The sequence below is a fragment of the Psammomys obesus genome, unplaced genomic scaffold (genome assembly GCF_907164565.1).
Source record: "Psammomys obesus unplaced genomic scaffold, mPsaObe1.curated_primary_1811, whole genome shotgun sequence".
Lineage (NCBI taxonomy): Eukaryota > Metazoa > Chordata > Mammalia > Rodentia > Muridae > Psammomys > Psammomys obesus.
This window is the reverse complement of record NW_026596152.1, coordinates 10,365,857-10,382,109: the sequence shown is the minus strand read 5'-3', so window position 1 is coordinate 10,382,109 and position 16,253 is coordinate 10,365,857. Positions and strand designations below refer to the sequence as shown.

At 41.8% G+C, this 16,253-nt stretch overlaps 1 pseudogene; it reads right to left on the bottom strand.

The window, feature by feature from the left end:
• Positions 1–12,426: 12,426 nt before the first annotated feature.
• LOC129666758 (olfactory receptor 15-like) lies at positions 12,427–14,450 on the bottom strand (annotated as a pseudogene).
• Positions 14,451–16,253: the final 1,803 nt, after the last annotated feature.

Genomic DNA, 16,253 nt, shown 5'->3' with positions numbered 1-16,253 from the left:
AGTAATTGCACTTAATGGTAGATAGTAGACGACCATAAGGCCAGAGGAAATGGAGCAGTCATAGGGCATTGAAGAGTTATTCCTCCTCCTCCTCCTCCTCCTCCTCCTCCTCCTCCTCCTCCTCCTCCTCTTTCTCTTCTTTCATCAGTTCTCTAAGGTTGTTGAGGTGGTTCCTGTAAAGTTAGTAGAGGACTGACTCGTGTGTCCCGTGGTTGAGACAGGGAGCAAGCTGAACTGGCTTCAGCACCAGAAGCAATCCCTGAGTGTCTAGGTGGGTCACCTGAATTCACAGTGCCACATTTGTGTCTGCAAAGCTTAAGAAATACGAATCTTGCCCTCCAAAGCCTAGCACAGGGGAGACGAGTTGTTTGCAAAGTTCTTGGAACAATGACTAGCATAGAGGAATCATGTTCAGATTTGTCCCTGATTGCTAACATTATCTGAGCTGCCATATCCACTTGCTACATGGAAGGGATGAAAACCATGGATGGAGACCGACCGTGGAGGACAAATCCTTAGTCATGAGCAGCAAAGCTTTTGAGCAAAAGCTAGCTGTGGAAGCACCATGAGTGGGAGTGCTTTTAGACAGTGTCAGGCTGTTGCTGAGTCAACCTGCCACCCCAAGCCTGGTGCAGCGGACGCCCCAGGCTGAGGCGATTCCAAGCCTCGGCTGTCTCCACTCAGCCCAAGCCGGTTCTGATGCCCCACAAGCTGTGGTGAGCCACTGCCGCCTCCCCCACCCTGGGGCAGCCGGGAATCCAAAGGCCCACTGCACCCCCAAGAGCTCTGTCCAGGGGACAATAAATAATTGGTGAAAGTGCTCCTGCCAGCTCCCCTTCCCGCCTCAGTGCAGTCAGCACCTCCTTCCCGCCCTGGGGCCCTGGAGGAGGGAGACAAGATGGCGGCAGATCCAGAGCAAAGCCTCAGCGGGAGCTGTCCGTGGTGATACTTCCTGCCTCTGCCTCAGAATGCCTCCTGCTGCCATGGGAGCTGTCTGTGATGACAACCTTTCCTGCTCCAGCCTGTGGCCTTCACTCTGGAGTGGTTTTTTGTTTTTTTTGTTTTGTTTTGTTTTTTTGTTTGTTTGTTTGTTTGTTTTGTTTTGTTTTGTTTTTTAATTTGGACGCTTTATAGACTTTATAACCCTTCAAGGCAGAAAAGCCGCCAGACCTCTGCCTGAGGAAGCGCCAGCAGCCCAGCTCCAAAACCCCTGTCTCTGCAACTCTCACCTCCAGCCCCTCAGCAGGACTCCTCCCAGATTATGCAAATTTGAGGTGAAAAGACTGAACAAACCCCCACCAATCCGTGAGCAGGAAAACTGACCAATCACTGTGCGTCCTACAAAAATCCACCAATTCCTAAGCAAGAAAACCAGCCAAGCTGGAGAGATGGCTCAGTGGTTAAGAGCACTGTATTCTCTTCCAAAGGACCCAGGTTCAATTCCCAGCACCCGCATGGCAGCTTACACCTGTCTGTTAACCCTAATTCCAAGGGATCTGACACCTTCACACTAATGCACATAAAATTAAAATAAAATAAATTATAAGAAAACCAACCAATCGCTGAACAGGAAATCCCACCAATCCCTGAGCTTTCCACAGATCAGGACTGGAAATCCCATCAATCCACTCTCTGGAAATCATCCCTGCTCCAGAGAACTCCCCCCTCTAAGAATTTCTATATTAAGGGTGTGTCTTCCCATCTCTGTGATGTCTTCTAAGAGACTCGGAGGGTGATTTCTCCCTCCTCTCAGATCTATTTCTGCCTCCTGTGACTCATTCATCAGAGGAAGAAGAAAAGAAAGATGAAACGAAGAAGTGGAGCAACCTTCCCCTAGGAGTTGCAATTTCTCTGTTGAGTTCTCCTCTCAGAGCCATGAGGTTCCTTGGCTCTGGTGTTATCCCCAGGTCTCGCACCATGTGAGTTGAATTTGCGGCCCCAGAGCTATGGATTTCCAGACACCCTTCAACCTGAGTAGCAGAAGTCAGACCAACCAACCCAACCACACAAAAATAACAATAGTTACTTCTTCCCTCTAGTTAAAGAAAAAATGTAAGAGCCAGTGAGCTGGCTCAGCAGTTAAGAGCACCTGTTGCTCCTGCAGAGGACCCTGGTTTGACCCGGTATCCATATGGCAGCTACAACTGTATTGACCCGGTATCCATATGGCAGCTACAACTGTTTGTAGCTTCAGTCTCAGGGAGTCCAGCACCCTCTTGCTTTCCTGGTTACTAGGCACAACCATAGTGTACAAACTTAAGTGCTGGGAAAACACTCTCAATAAACATAAGATTTTTTTAAATCTAAGAAATTGTTAGTGCATATTTGAATCTTTTCTCTCCTTTGCTTAATTAGGCAAAGAACTTGTCAATTCTATTTTTTTTTCCCCGTGTAGCTTTTGTCTGTATTTCATGAGTTTATCTCTTGATTGTTTATTATAGGAGATATGGAGATCCTTGTGCTCACAAATAGGCATTGGGGGAACCAGAATGTTGACCACAGAGTTGTCCCTTTACAGGGAGGGATACATAACCTGCCATTCACCTAGAAGCCTGGAAGCAGACATGGCTAACAGCCTGGTGACGTCTGCTCTGTCTGTGTGGCTGACACTGTACCAGATCCTCCCCAGACCCTTATCAGGATCTTCTTTTGTCAATCTCTGGAACCCATCTTTATGAAAGGTGTCATGTGTAGTCAACCTGTAGAATTTATCTTTATGGAAGATTCACATGTACTTTACAAAGAGGTTTTGTTTTTTAATGGACATTGGTGTTCTGGCTGCACTTACGTCTGTGTGAGGGTGTTGCATCCTCTAGAACTGGAATTAGAGACAGTTGTGAGCTCCATGTGGGTGCTGAGAATTGAACGTGGGTCATTTGGAAGAACAGCCATTGCTCTTAACCACTTAGCTATCTCTCCAGCCCCTACAAAAAGTTTTGAGGTAGTTACTTCTGATCTTTATTTAGCTTACTTTGTTCTTCAAGGAGATTTATGGATGCTTTATTGTGCACTCGGGATTGAGTTATCACCAAATTGTGCTGTGTTTAAATATATCTAAAATAGACAACTCATGGTCAGATTCCCAAAGTTTGAACCAACACTGGCTATTTAGTTGTGAACTGCCTTCTTGCATCCCATTGATCATTACTCTGCTGGCTGTGGTGGTCACAGGGACCACTCATAATTTATTGCCATGTATTAATATGTTTTTAACTGTTTCTAAGCTCTTGAGGTACATCTTTGCTCATTGATTGGAGATTTTTCTGACTTTTTGATATGGTATTCATAGCTATAAACTTCCTTCTTTGAACTGCCTTTGCTGCATACCAAAGGTTCTAGTAAATTGTGTTTTCACTTTCATTTCATTACAGGAATTTTCAAAATCTTTTCCCCATGGTTTTCTTTAATGGCTGCACAGATCATTCAAGAGCATAATGTTTAGTCTGTGTGTTCATATAGTGTCTGTCATTTCTCTTGTTACTTCTAGTTTTATTATATGATCTGATAAGATACAGGAAAGCATCCTTTCATACTTGTTAAAATTTGACTTATGTTCCAGAACATAAATCTCTCCTTGGGTTCTCAGTGAGCCATGCCTTCTGCTGCTCTTGGGTAGAATGCTCTGAGAGGAATGTCTCGTCTAGCTGACGTCGATACAGCTTAGGCTTCAGGGTTTGGGGTTTGTTCTGATCTGGATCATCTCTGTACTTAGGCTAGCCACTATTATTGAAGATGGGTTTATCTCTACCTGTATGACCAGTGATTGTTTTATGGAATCAGATATACTAACATTTGGGCATATTCGCTCACAATTATTGTATCTTATTGCTAATCTGTGCATTTTATTAAAGTGCACAGGCTTAAAAAATCTCTTTTGACCAATTCTGGCTTGATATTTGTTGTGTTAGGTCAAGAATGGTTATTCCTTCTCATTTCTGTCCTCTGTTTGATTAGAATATAGTATTTTAGCCTTTGATGTACAATCTGTGTGAGTTTTTACCAATTAGATGTATCACCTTCAGGCAAGAAATAATTGGATCTTATATTTTCTTTCAGTCCACTTGTTTTCATGTTTAATTATTGAGTGTAATAATTTGGATTATTATTGAGAGAAACTTGATGATGTCTGTAATTTTATTATCTGTCAAATTCATATACTGTTTGTCCTTTTCTTTCTCCCACATTCATGGTAGGGATTTACCGAGTTGGATGTTCTCTGATTCTTCATTAGCTCTCACTTACTACTCAGTTCTTCTGAGATTTGTAATTTCATGGTCTCTTCTGTGACTACCTTTCTTCTTCCCCTGTATGTAGAATTATTTTTAAATCTATGTTCTACAGTGCTGTCTTGGTGGTCATGACTTTCTTTAGTTGGTACTTATCTTGGAAGATTTTTATTTCAATATTAACATAAAAAGATTTCTTTGGTAGGGGCTCGAGTGACATCTCGGTGATTAGGAGTACTTGCTGCTCTTCCAGAGGACCTGAGTTCAAATCCCTGTTCTCACCTTAGGATGTTTACAAATGGCATGTAATATTAGATTCAGGAGATTAAACACCCTATACTGGCTTCTGCCAGACCTACACACATGTGTAAACATAGATACAGGCACACAGACACAAATAAAACTAAATAAATATAAATAAATCTTAAAAAGAGTGAGGGAGAGGGGGCTGGAGAGATGGCTCAGTGGTTAAGAGCACTTTCTGCTCTTCCAAAGGACCTGGGTTCCCAGCACCCACATGGCAGCTCACAACTGTCTGTAATGCCTATTCTAATGGATCTGACACCTTCACACTAATGCACATAAAATAAAATTAAATAATTATTTAAAAAAAGAGGGAGGGAGAGATTGGAGATGAAGAGGTAGCTCAGAGGTTAAGAGTATTTGTTGTTCTTCCAAGGGACCTGAATTCAGTTCTTAGAATCCATGTCAAGTAGTTCACAACTGCCTGGAATGACAGCTCCAATCTATCCATTTGGCTTCCAATATAAGCACATACATACACATAATTTTTTTTAATAAAATGAGATTTCTTTACAATAATTTTGGTTGACAGTATTTACTTTCAGGGTTTAAACTACCATCCAATACTTTCCTAGATTTCAGTGTTTCCCCTGTTAGGTCTAATGTTCTTCTGATGACTATGTCTTCATAAATGAATTGGCTTTAAAACAATTCTTTCTTTATTTATGTTTTGTGTACATTGGTATTTGATGACATATACGTCTGTATGAGGTTGGTGCTGTGGATGTCCACATAGTGTTGTCTTAATCCCAGGTGTGGGATGTGGGACTGACGCAGATGGTCCCCAGCAGCAGACTATCTGGCTCATGCGGGCTCCGAGAGGAGCTCTTTGCCAGCTGCAGATAATTTAAATCTGAGGCATCTGGAGACAGAATAAATGTCAGAGCCCAGAGAGTGTTGGGGAGCTCTGAGAAAGGACAAGGCTCCTGCTGTTTCCCACTGTGACTTGTGGTTGCTGTTGATTCAGTGAGACAAGAAGTCAGAGATCTCCTGAAATGGACTGGCTCCCGACTGGACTGGCTCCAAGAAACCTGATGACCCTAACCAGCAGGAAGCAGCTAAGAAAGAGAACTGTGTGCCCTCTTCCACTAACCCTTTCTTTCTCCTACTTGTGTTGGGATGTTGGAAGAGATTGGGGTGAAGCAGGGAGAAAGAGATATAAGAAATTAAGTAAAAGAATTTTTGAAAAGTACTCCAACAGGTTGTCACATCCCCTGGAACAGGAGTTACAGACGGTTGTGAGCTGCCATGTGGGTGCTGGGAATTGATCCTAAGTACTCTGGAAGACCAGCCAGTGTGCTTAACTTCTGAGCCACTTTTCCAGCATTTTTTTTTCTTGCTACTTTTATCATTTGTCTTAGTAGTGTTCTATTGCTGTAAAGAGACACCACAACCATGGTAAATCTTATAAAAGAAAGCATTTAATTGGGGATTGCTTATAGTTTGAGAGGTTTAGTCCATTTTATCACAGCAGGAAGTATGGCAGCATACAAGCAAACATGGTGTTGGAAAAGTAGTTCAGAGTTCTGCTTCCAGATCTGCAGCGAGCAGAAACGAAGAGAGAGAGAAAGAGAGCCATTGGGTCTGGCTTGGGCTTCTGAAACCTCACAGCCCTCACAGAAAGTGACACACTTTCTCCAACAAGTCACACCTCCTAATCCTTTCAAGTAGTGCCACTCCCTGATGACCAAGCATTCAAATCTGTGAGTCTGTGGGAGCCATTCTTATTCAAACCACCATGTTCCACTCCTGGGTCCCATAGTCCTGTAACCATGTCATAATGCAAAATTCATTTAATCCAGTTTCAAAAGTTCCATAGTCATTTTATCATAGTCTCAACACTTGTTAAAAGTCCAATGTTAAAAAATAAAAAAGTCCAATGATCAGAGTCTCTTTTGAGACTCAAGGCAATCTTTTAATTATAACCCCCAGCAAAATCAAAATCAAAATGCAGATCACATACTTCCAACATACAATGGCACAGGATATACATTACCATTCCAAAAGGCAGGACAAAGAGTATAGTGAGGAAATATAGAGCAAGACAGAAAACAAGCAGAGCAAACTCCAAACTGCATCTCCATGTCTGAGATCAAAGCACTCTTCAGATCTCCAAGTCCTTTCAGCTTTGTTGACTGCAAGATCCTTCCCTCTCAGGCTGGTTCCACTCCTCATTAGCAGCTCTCCTCAGCAGATAGCCCATGTCTCTGGTATCGCCAACATCTTGGGGATGTTGTGTGTGTCCAATGCCATCCAGGCTTTACCTTCATGTCTTCATGCAGTGGCTTCTGTGGGTTTCGCGGCAGGGACACTCCTGACACGTAGCCTCAATGGATTTCCTTAGCTGCAGATGGAGACTCTATAAATCTCTTTCTTGTATTCTTGACTCTAAAGCCAGAGCCACGTGCCTGGAGCAGCCAAGTTCTGTTACCTAGAACATGGATCCCCTGTTCAATTTCATCTACATCAGCTCTGTATTTTCAGTGGTTTCCTTCACTGCTGAAGCTTTGCTTTAATTTATTTTCACAGGTTGGAAGCTTAGCTGGGTGGGGTCTAGCCCTGAGGTCACCACTCCATTTATTTCATTTAGCATCAGGCTTTTCTTTAATTGTTTATGTCCTTAAGCGCCAGATTTAGCTCCCTTACACTTCCTGGTGCTCCTTTTCTCTTCAAACTGAGTTTTTTTTTTTTTGTTTTGTTTTGTTTTTTTGTTTTTGACAAGGGCAGAAAACAGCCACATTTTTTGTTGAAATATCACAACAATCTTTAGGCCATTTAATAATAATTTTCTCCTCTGAAGCCTCTTGAGCTGAGCTTCCACCGTTCAAATCACCATCAGTACTGTCTTCTGTGCACCTCCAAATATGGCCCATTAAAGACCATTCCACTGCTTTTTTTAACCCAGAGTTCCAAAGCCCACATTCCACCAACAGGAAGCATGGTCACAGCCATGCTCTGCTCCCTGGTACCAACTTGTGTCTTAGTATTCCAGTCCTATGAAGAAACACCATGATCAAAGCAGCTCTTACAAAAGAAAGCATTCCATTGGGTCTTGCTTAGAGTTTCAGAGGTTTCTTCTGTTATTATTGTGGCAGGGAGCATAGTAGCATGCAGGCAGACATGGTGACAGAGAAGCCGAGAATTCTAAATCCAGACACACAGGCAGCAGGAAGAAAGAACCACTGAGCCTGGCATTGACTTCTGAAACCTCCAGAGACACAGTTTCTCTTCCAGCGTGGCTGCTCCCTGATGACCAAGCATTCAAGTCTATGAGCCCCAGGGATCATTTTTATATTCAGCCCCCCAAATAAAGCTCTACTTTCTTCCTGGGGAAGAATCGTATGGTCCCTATCTGTAGATGGGGAGGTCTTTTGAGATTTTCCTGAGTCTTGGATGGGCATCAAATCCCCCTGGAGCTAGAGTCACATGCAGCTGTGGGTGCTGGGCATGGAATGTCTGCCTCAGTAAGGGCTGAAAGTCCTCTTAACCTGACCCACCTCCTCACCTCTATTTATTGCCTTTGAAAGCATTTTCTTTTTCATGAGTTATTTCTTCCTTAGCGGCTCTACCTGTTTCCACAGGCCCTTTGTTGTTCTGTTGTTTCATTTGCTGTTATTAGTCTTTTCAGCTTGGTAAGTTGTTCCTGTTTACGTAAGAGACTAGATAGGTCACAGACCCTAGGGAAAAGCTACTACTATCATTCTGCTAAAAGGGCAGCAACACATTGCTATCCCCATAGATGCTTACAGAGCCAAGAATGCTAGTTAGCAGGGTCAAGCTTCAAGTTAGACACTAGATTGACTTCTCTGTATTTGTGATGACATAAGTGTTGTCTTCAGGAACAGGGCCCTACCATTAGGTTTCAGAGAGCAACCAGTGGCGTTAGAAATCACCTGAGATGTTTGGGGATTCTATGGGACCCACTTGGCCAATGAGTCAGCAAGACTTGTAATCATTCCTAGCACAGAAGATTTTACTTGATGGTATCAAATGTCTAGTTGTGCATTGTCTCCACTATGATTTGCTAACTCCTTTGAGAGTCCTCTCATGTATGTGTATATTTTAAGAGGCTTCTACAATAGCAGGTTTCCATATGGCTTTTTTTTTTTTTTTTTGATGGCAAGATAAATGAGAGAATATGAGTAGGGGTAACTAAACAGTAAAGGACTTTTGAGACCTTATGTTTTGTTGTTGTTGTTGTTTTCTTTTTTTCTGAGACAGAATTTCTGTGTAGCCTTGGGTGTCCTGGATTTGTTTTGTAGACCAGGCTGGCCTTGAACTCACATCGATCTGCCTGCCTCTGCCTCCCCGAGTGATGGAATCAAAGTTTATTTTTAAGATTTATTTATTTTTATCTTGTGTGCATGGGTGTCTTGTGTGCATGTATGTTTTTGTGAGAAAATCAGATCCCCTAGAACTGGAGTTACTGACAGTTGTGAATTGCCATGTGGGTGCTGGGAATTGAACTTGGTTCCTCTGGAAGAACAGCCAGTGTTTTTAACTGTGAGCCATCCCTCCAGCAGAGACCTTGGTTGTTTTTTTTTTTTTAAGGTTTTTTTGTTTGTTTGTTTTTTAATTTCCTTTATCTGCAGGAAGGTTTGTGAAGTAGGACTTAGGGGTGCTGCATGAGGCGCTGTCCAGGTGCTGAAAACAAAAAACCCAAAAAACCTGCAGGAAGTAAGGGTCTGGATTTCTGTTTCCACAGAACACTGGGCTACTCTCACTCCTGAAATGATACATGCTGTTATTTTGTTGTTTTGAGACAGTGTTACTGTACAGGCTAGCCATGACCTCAGTATGCAGCCAGTCTAGCCTCCTTCATGACAATTCTGCCTCAGCCTCACAAATGCCAGGATTACAAATGTAAGCAGCCATGCCCACAACACACTAGGTTTTTTGTTTGTTTGTTTGTTTGGTTGATTGGTTGGTTGGTTTTTGAGATAGGCTTTCACTATGCCCTGGAACTTCCTATGTAAATTAGGATAGCTTTGAACTCACAGAGATCAAGTTATCTCTGCTCCCTGAGTGCTGGGATTCCAGGTGTGCACCACCATGCTTGGCTACTGTGTTCTAGAAAGATGGACAGACAGACAGGAAGGAGGGAAGGAAGGATGGAGAGAAAGAAGAAGGGATGTAAGAAAGGAAGGGAGAAGGGAAAGAAGGAGAAAGAAAACAAAACACAAAAAGTCCAACATTTGTTTATTTGTCTGAATGTTGATGTGTGTGGACACGTGTGAGCCATGATGTGTGTGGAGATTAGAAACCACTTGAGGGTGTTGCTTATCTCCTTCCGCTTTGTTACTCCCAGGATGGAGTCTAGGTTTGTCTGGCTTTGCAGGAGTTGCCTTAATCCACTGAACCTCCTCATCAGTGCTGTACTGGTTTTCTTGACCAGAGTCTTCCAAGATCACAGAAGCACACAGTATGTATATGGAAAACGTGTTCACTCATGTGACAAATTGTATTACATAATAGAAATATAGATGCTATGCATGAAGATCTAACTTTTACCCATTTCTTATTTCTCTATAGTGTCTATTTTAGAATTGGAACCCTAAATTAAGGAGGAAATCAGATTCATATTTACTATGCTTACTTAATAAAAATGTATTAAATTTTTAGGTAAATTTTTCATAATATCATTTTATATGTATGTATATACATATATAGAGAGATGAATACACACTTTTTATTTCACAAAGGAGTTTGTTATTTTGCTGAAAATGTAGCCAAAGGTTTTTTGAAATGCAAGTTTGAGCCTCATTATTAATAGTTTCCCAACTAAAAAAGATCCATGTTCCAAAAGCATGGGAACCTGAGTTTGGGTTCCCAACACCCATGTAAAAACTTATCTATGGCAGCATGTTCCTGTAAACCTATCTTGGGGTGGGGGTAGAGAAAAGAGAATCCCTGGGGCTTTTTGGCCAACCGGGTTCCATATCTCATTTCAAATCATTTCACAGGTAGAGATTATATTGGCAAACATTAGTATATATCCTACTGTTTCTCTGTTATAATGATCAAAGGTTGACAGTTCCTGTGATGATTAATGTCAATTGTCAACTTGATATGGTATTCAGAGTCAACACAGAAATTAACCTCTGGGCACATCTGGATATATCTAGGCATGATATAGAATTGAAGAATCCACTTTTTAAAAATTCATTTGAAAGAAGGGAGCCTAAGGTGAAAATGCCCCTGAAGGGGTTCTTTGCTCAAAAACCACTTCCAAGGAAAGTGTTTCCTTAGGGCAGCACACAAAGGGTGACAGAAACCATTGTGCAAGGGGAACAGACTCCGTCTAAGAGGGCAGTAGAATTTGGCAGTATCATCCATGAGGTAATGTTTTTTCAAACACGAAAGATGCAAGATAGAGAGCAGCATTGATTTTTCTGCCAGGGTCCCAGAAAGCCACCGAAGCCAGGCAGACTGTGGCTGGGTTGGAATCTTTCAAGGTTGCAAGCAAGATGTTGGAGATGCAATTGACCAAAGGCACATCTGCTGAGAAAAGCCGCAGTTATGGAGCAGTGTTGGCCCAAGAGAGAAGTTATGTATGCTGCAGATGGGAGAGATGGAGGGAAAGAACTACCTTTTGCCTTTTGGAGCCAAGATGATTCCATCATGACCCCAGAAGCCTACTGAGCTGCTGCAGGATTTGGGGCTTAACTTGTTGGGGTTTAGTGTTGGTTTGGTCTGATCATTCATTGCTATGTTCGGTTAAGAATGAGAATGATTATTCTGTACTATTATGTATTGAAAATATATAACTTGTATTTTTTTATTATTACACAGGGACTAACAGTTAAGAGATTGTGCTGTGTTTCAGATGAAATTCAGGCCTTTAAACAGTGTTGAAACTGTTAAAGACTATGAGAATTTTTGAAGTTTGCCTGAATGTACTCTGCATTATAAGATGGATAGGAACCTCTTGAGACAAGAGGTAGAAGGTTATGGCTTAAAAGTGGTGTGTTTGAATGTCATATTGACAAGGGGTGGAACTGTGGTACTTAAGCTTGATTATCAACTAGACAGTATATAAACTCACTGTCTCTATATGGGACAAACGTGGGTGTGTCTGTGAGGGATTTTTAGGTTAGGTTAAGTGCAGCAGGAAGACCTATCTAAGTATGAAATGTTTCAGCCTGTGGGCTGGGTCCCTGGACTGAATAGAAGGAGAAAGTGAGCTGAGCGCTCATGTTCCTCTTTCTCTGCTTCTGTTTGTGGATGTGACATGGCCAGCCATCTCAAGTTTCTGCTGCCGTGATGTCTTCATGGATTCTTAGATTTTTTTAAAAATTTTATTGGCATATGTTAATCTATATAATAATGGGTTTCATACATGCATATAATTTACTTTTAATTATATTCACATCCCTAATACCCTATTGTATTCCTCTCACTTCTGATGGTCCTGTTCTCCCAGCTAGGTCCTCTTCTATGTGTGTGTGTGTGTGTGTGTGTGAGAGAGAGAGAGAGAGAGAGAGAGAGAGAGCATGTGTGTGAGTGTGGGTGCAAGTATGTGTTGCTTTGTTTTGGTTTGGTGAATTAAGGAGTTTAAGCATGGTTACTTCCAGGAGCATAGACTATGGAGTATTGAGAGGGCATGGATGATTTGCTAGTAGCTACATCTTTGAAGACAATGCATCTGTTTCAAATAACTTTAGCAACTTTTTTTTTTTTTTGCGAGCATGTAATCAAAGAGCAATTTATAGACAGTGCTTTTCTTTCAGTATCTGGAAGATCTACGGACCATTTCTTTGTTTCCTCTGTGGATAGAAATATCTAGAAGACAGAAGTTTCTGGTCGAAAGACTTTCTTGTCATCAGAGTGGTTGATTTTGAGAGGTGGGAATTTTGGCCTGGGCACCTATCTTTATGGAAAAGCAAGTCTGCCATCACTAACTTAGGTGTGGCTGTTCCACAAGCCAGGCAGGGATCATCGGCCTCCAGACACTTCCCCTACCCTGGGTTGGTAGAACCTTCTTTCAGGCTTCTCTCACGTCCCTGTTTCTCAGAGTGTAGATGAGTGGATTGAGCAGTGGTGTGAAGACACACACAGTGTCTTCAGCGTGTGGGAGAGGGAGAGGAACTTTGACTGAGCATTGAAATCTGGAGGCTGGAGGTACGTGTACACACCCAATCCAAAGAACATGCCGACAACCAGCACGTGGGAACTGCATGTGCCAAATGCCTTGCGCCTTCCCTCGGCTGAAGGTAACTTCAGCACAGCCCTAGCAATGAAGGTGTAGGAGACGATCACTGTCAGAGGAGACACTATTCCGAAAGGAATAGCCCCCAAGGCTAGGGACAGGTCATTTGTAGTGGTGTCACTACATGCCAGATTAATCAAAGCAGGCAACTCACAGAAGTGGTCTAGTGTATTCTTTGCACAAAAGGTAAGGTAGAAGGTGAGTGTAGCTTGCACCAGAGAATTGGCCAGGCCGCTGGCCCAGCTTACAGCTGCTAGCCACACACATGCCCAGAGATGTATGATGAGAACATATTGGAGGGGACAGCAGATGGCCACATAGCTATCAAAAGTCATTACTGCCAACAGGACAATTTCAGTGCAGCTGGTCCAGTGGAAGAGGTAAGCCTGTGTGATGCAGCTCTAGGAGGCAATTGTCTTTTCTAGGCCCCAGAGGTTGACTAGCAGCTTCGGGACAATGGTGCACGTGACACAGAGGTCCAGCACAGACAGGTTGTTTAAGAAGAAGTACATGGTGTTTGGAGTCTAGGTTCTACCAGGGAAAGGAAAATGATAGAGCTGTTTCCTATTAGGGTGAAGATGTAGGAGACCAGCAGCACTCCAAAGAGGGGCATCTCCAGCCATGGATGATCAGAGAAGCCCACCAGAACAAATATGTTGGGGAAACTCCTATTCTGTCCTTCACCTGCATTACATATGCCTCTATGGAAAAAGACAAATTTCAATTATAAACAAGATCCCTTTTTAATAAACCCAAGACAACATCTTCAAAACTCCCAGTGCATTTGTGATACTGCATTAGTGAGATATTTTCCGTAGGTGCTTTGAATAGTTTCCCAGTACGTGGCTGGTTCCATATATTGTTCAGTAGTTAATTTTCAAGTCTTGTAAGAGTGAAAATATCCAAGATCTGATGAAAATATTTACCCAAAGCCTGATGGAGGCGACCAAGGGTCTCTCCGTGAGAACCTTTTGCCTACTCTTCCTCTCTTCCTTTGGCCTCAGCATTCTTCCATCTTTCAGTGCATTGAGCAAACATGATGGTGGGATTTCATCTGAAAAGGTCATGCTTTCCTTTCATTTGGCACATCTCTTTCCAGACTATATTTGAGGGAAATGCTATCTAAGGTTTCCTTAAGAGCAGGTAGACAAAGAATGCTGGGACTCAGATGGGAAGCTAGAAGCGTGGATTCATAACGTGTACATGGCCCTGTGAACTCTTTCTACTGGGAGAGGTCAGCTCTCATTTTACCCCAAATTTTATCATGGCAATGTGAACTTGACATCAAATTCACTTAACTACACTTAAACATACAGTTTTGTTATATTAAATGCATTTATATTGTAATTTAGCTTATTACCACCACCCACTTATAGAGTCATTACCTTGGTCAAGCCCAAATATCTTCCTATCTACCACAGTCCCAGAACCTGGCCCCCACCCTAATAGAATCTAATTATCCCAGAGAAAATTCACTGAACAGTATTTGTATCACTGTCATTAGCTTATTTCATCACACCATCTCACCCACGTTCATCTATACTCTAGGCTAAATCTGTATTTCCTACTTTTCAAAAGGCCAACTAACACCAATGGTGTGTGTTTTACGATGCTGTCTTTTGTATTCATCCTTTAAAGTCTCCCTTGAGAGCGTCTATATTTTACCTATTGGAAACAATGCTGCTGTGAATGTGGCTCTCCAAATACCACATTGAGATTTAGCTTTACCACTTTTTTGTTTGTTTGTTTGTTTGTTTGTTTGTTGGAAACAGGGTTTCTGTCCTGGACTCACTTTGTAGACCAGGCTAGCCATGAACTCACAAAGATCCACCTGTCTCTGCCTCCTTGGTGGCAGGCATATGCCACCACACTCAGCTAGCTTTAATACTTTCAGTGTGTACTCAAAAGTGGAACTTCTCAATTTTATTATAATTATATATTTTTATGCTGAATTCCAAAATCTTTGTACAGTTTTACCTTTCCCACCACCAGAGACTGTTTTCCCATATTCTCCTTAATACTTGTTATTCTCTCATAGCAAAGATGTGATGTAACATCAACCAATCTTTTTATTCACAGTTCTCTGTTCTGCAGAGAAATGCCCAGCTGGATCTAGGAAGAAGGCCTGAGGTGTCCCAGAGCAAGGCCTACAGGCACAGGAAGTTCCACAACATGGAATGGAAACTACAGACACAGAGAGGAGGCAGGTGATGACCAAGAACAGTTCCTGACCCTAGGAGGAAGATTAAAGATAGAGCCTCTAGCCCTAGTACCAAGCTGAGAAAGAAAAAAAATGATATTTCAATCCTAATACAACTTAGCCCTCTCCTGAACATTGTAAATGCCTCCATTGAAATGAGAAATAAGACTCAGCCAATCAACTCCAGATGCTCAAGGTCCAGTGCAGAAACATGAAAAGCCAAGATAGCATGTCTTTCCCAAATATTACTAACTCCACAGTAATGCCCCACTGAGGATGATCTGGAAACATTTCAAAAGAAGTTTCATGAATTCTTCTTTTCAGAGGAATTAAAAAAAATACTCATGACTGCACTCAAAACACAAAAAGAAAACATAAAAGCACTCTAAGGGAACATAAACAAAAAGTGAGTGTTGTTGAATAATAATATCTATTATGGATTTATCTTTTAGTTAAGCAGTGGTTATTTCTAACCCAGCTATATACCCAAATCACCACACAGAGACTGGGATTTATTTAATTAACCTAGAGCACAATGCTGGGCAATAGTTACTCCATCCTAAACAAGCCTGCATTGTTTCCTACCATTCAGATTTCATCCATTATACCTGTCTTTAGTCATATCTTAGGTTCAGTTCATCTTTCCTCCTGGCTCCAAGTCCTCTCCTGCTGATCTCTGTTCTCCTACTTTCACTTGCTTCCTTCTCCTCCCCTCTGACCAGGATGTCCCACCCTATTCTCTCCATTGCACAGCACTGGCTAGTTGTTTAATTGACAACTCCAGAGAACAAATGGTGGCATATTTACACAAACTTGAAACAGGTGATACTTAGAATAAGCATCTCAATGCAATGTCCAGATTGAAAACAGATAGTGGGGTAGAGAAATCAGCATTTGAATAAACAAGGATAAATTATATAGATTCCATAAAAACATTATACCAACAGCTGAGTGAAATAAAAAGAATCTATCTAAAATCTAAAAAATAGGGTTCAATAAAGAGATAGGATTGCTGAAGAAAATTAAAATAATGCTGGAAATTTAAAAAACACTAATAAAAACAGAATAAACAAAAAGCTCATCAGAAATCCTCATGGACAGAATGGGGCAGGTGGAAGAACAGCATCATTTGGTGAAGGTCAGTGATTAACGAAGGAAATTAAGGTGCTGCCAGGAAACAGACTCAGTTTAAATCCTTTTCATCTTGTGTTCACCTTAACCTGTTTGAGTAATCTTCGGGAATTTCAGTCCTCATTTTCTTTCTTTCCTTCTTTCTTTCTTTCTTTCTTTCTTTCTTTCTTTCTTTCTTTCTTTC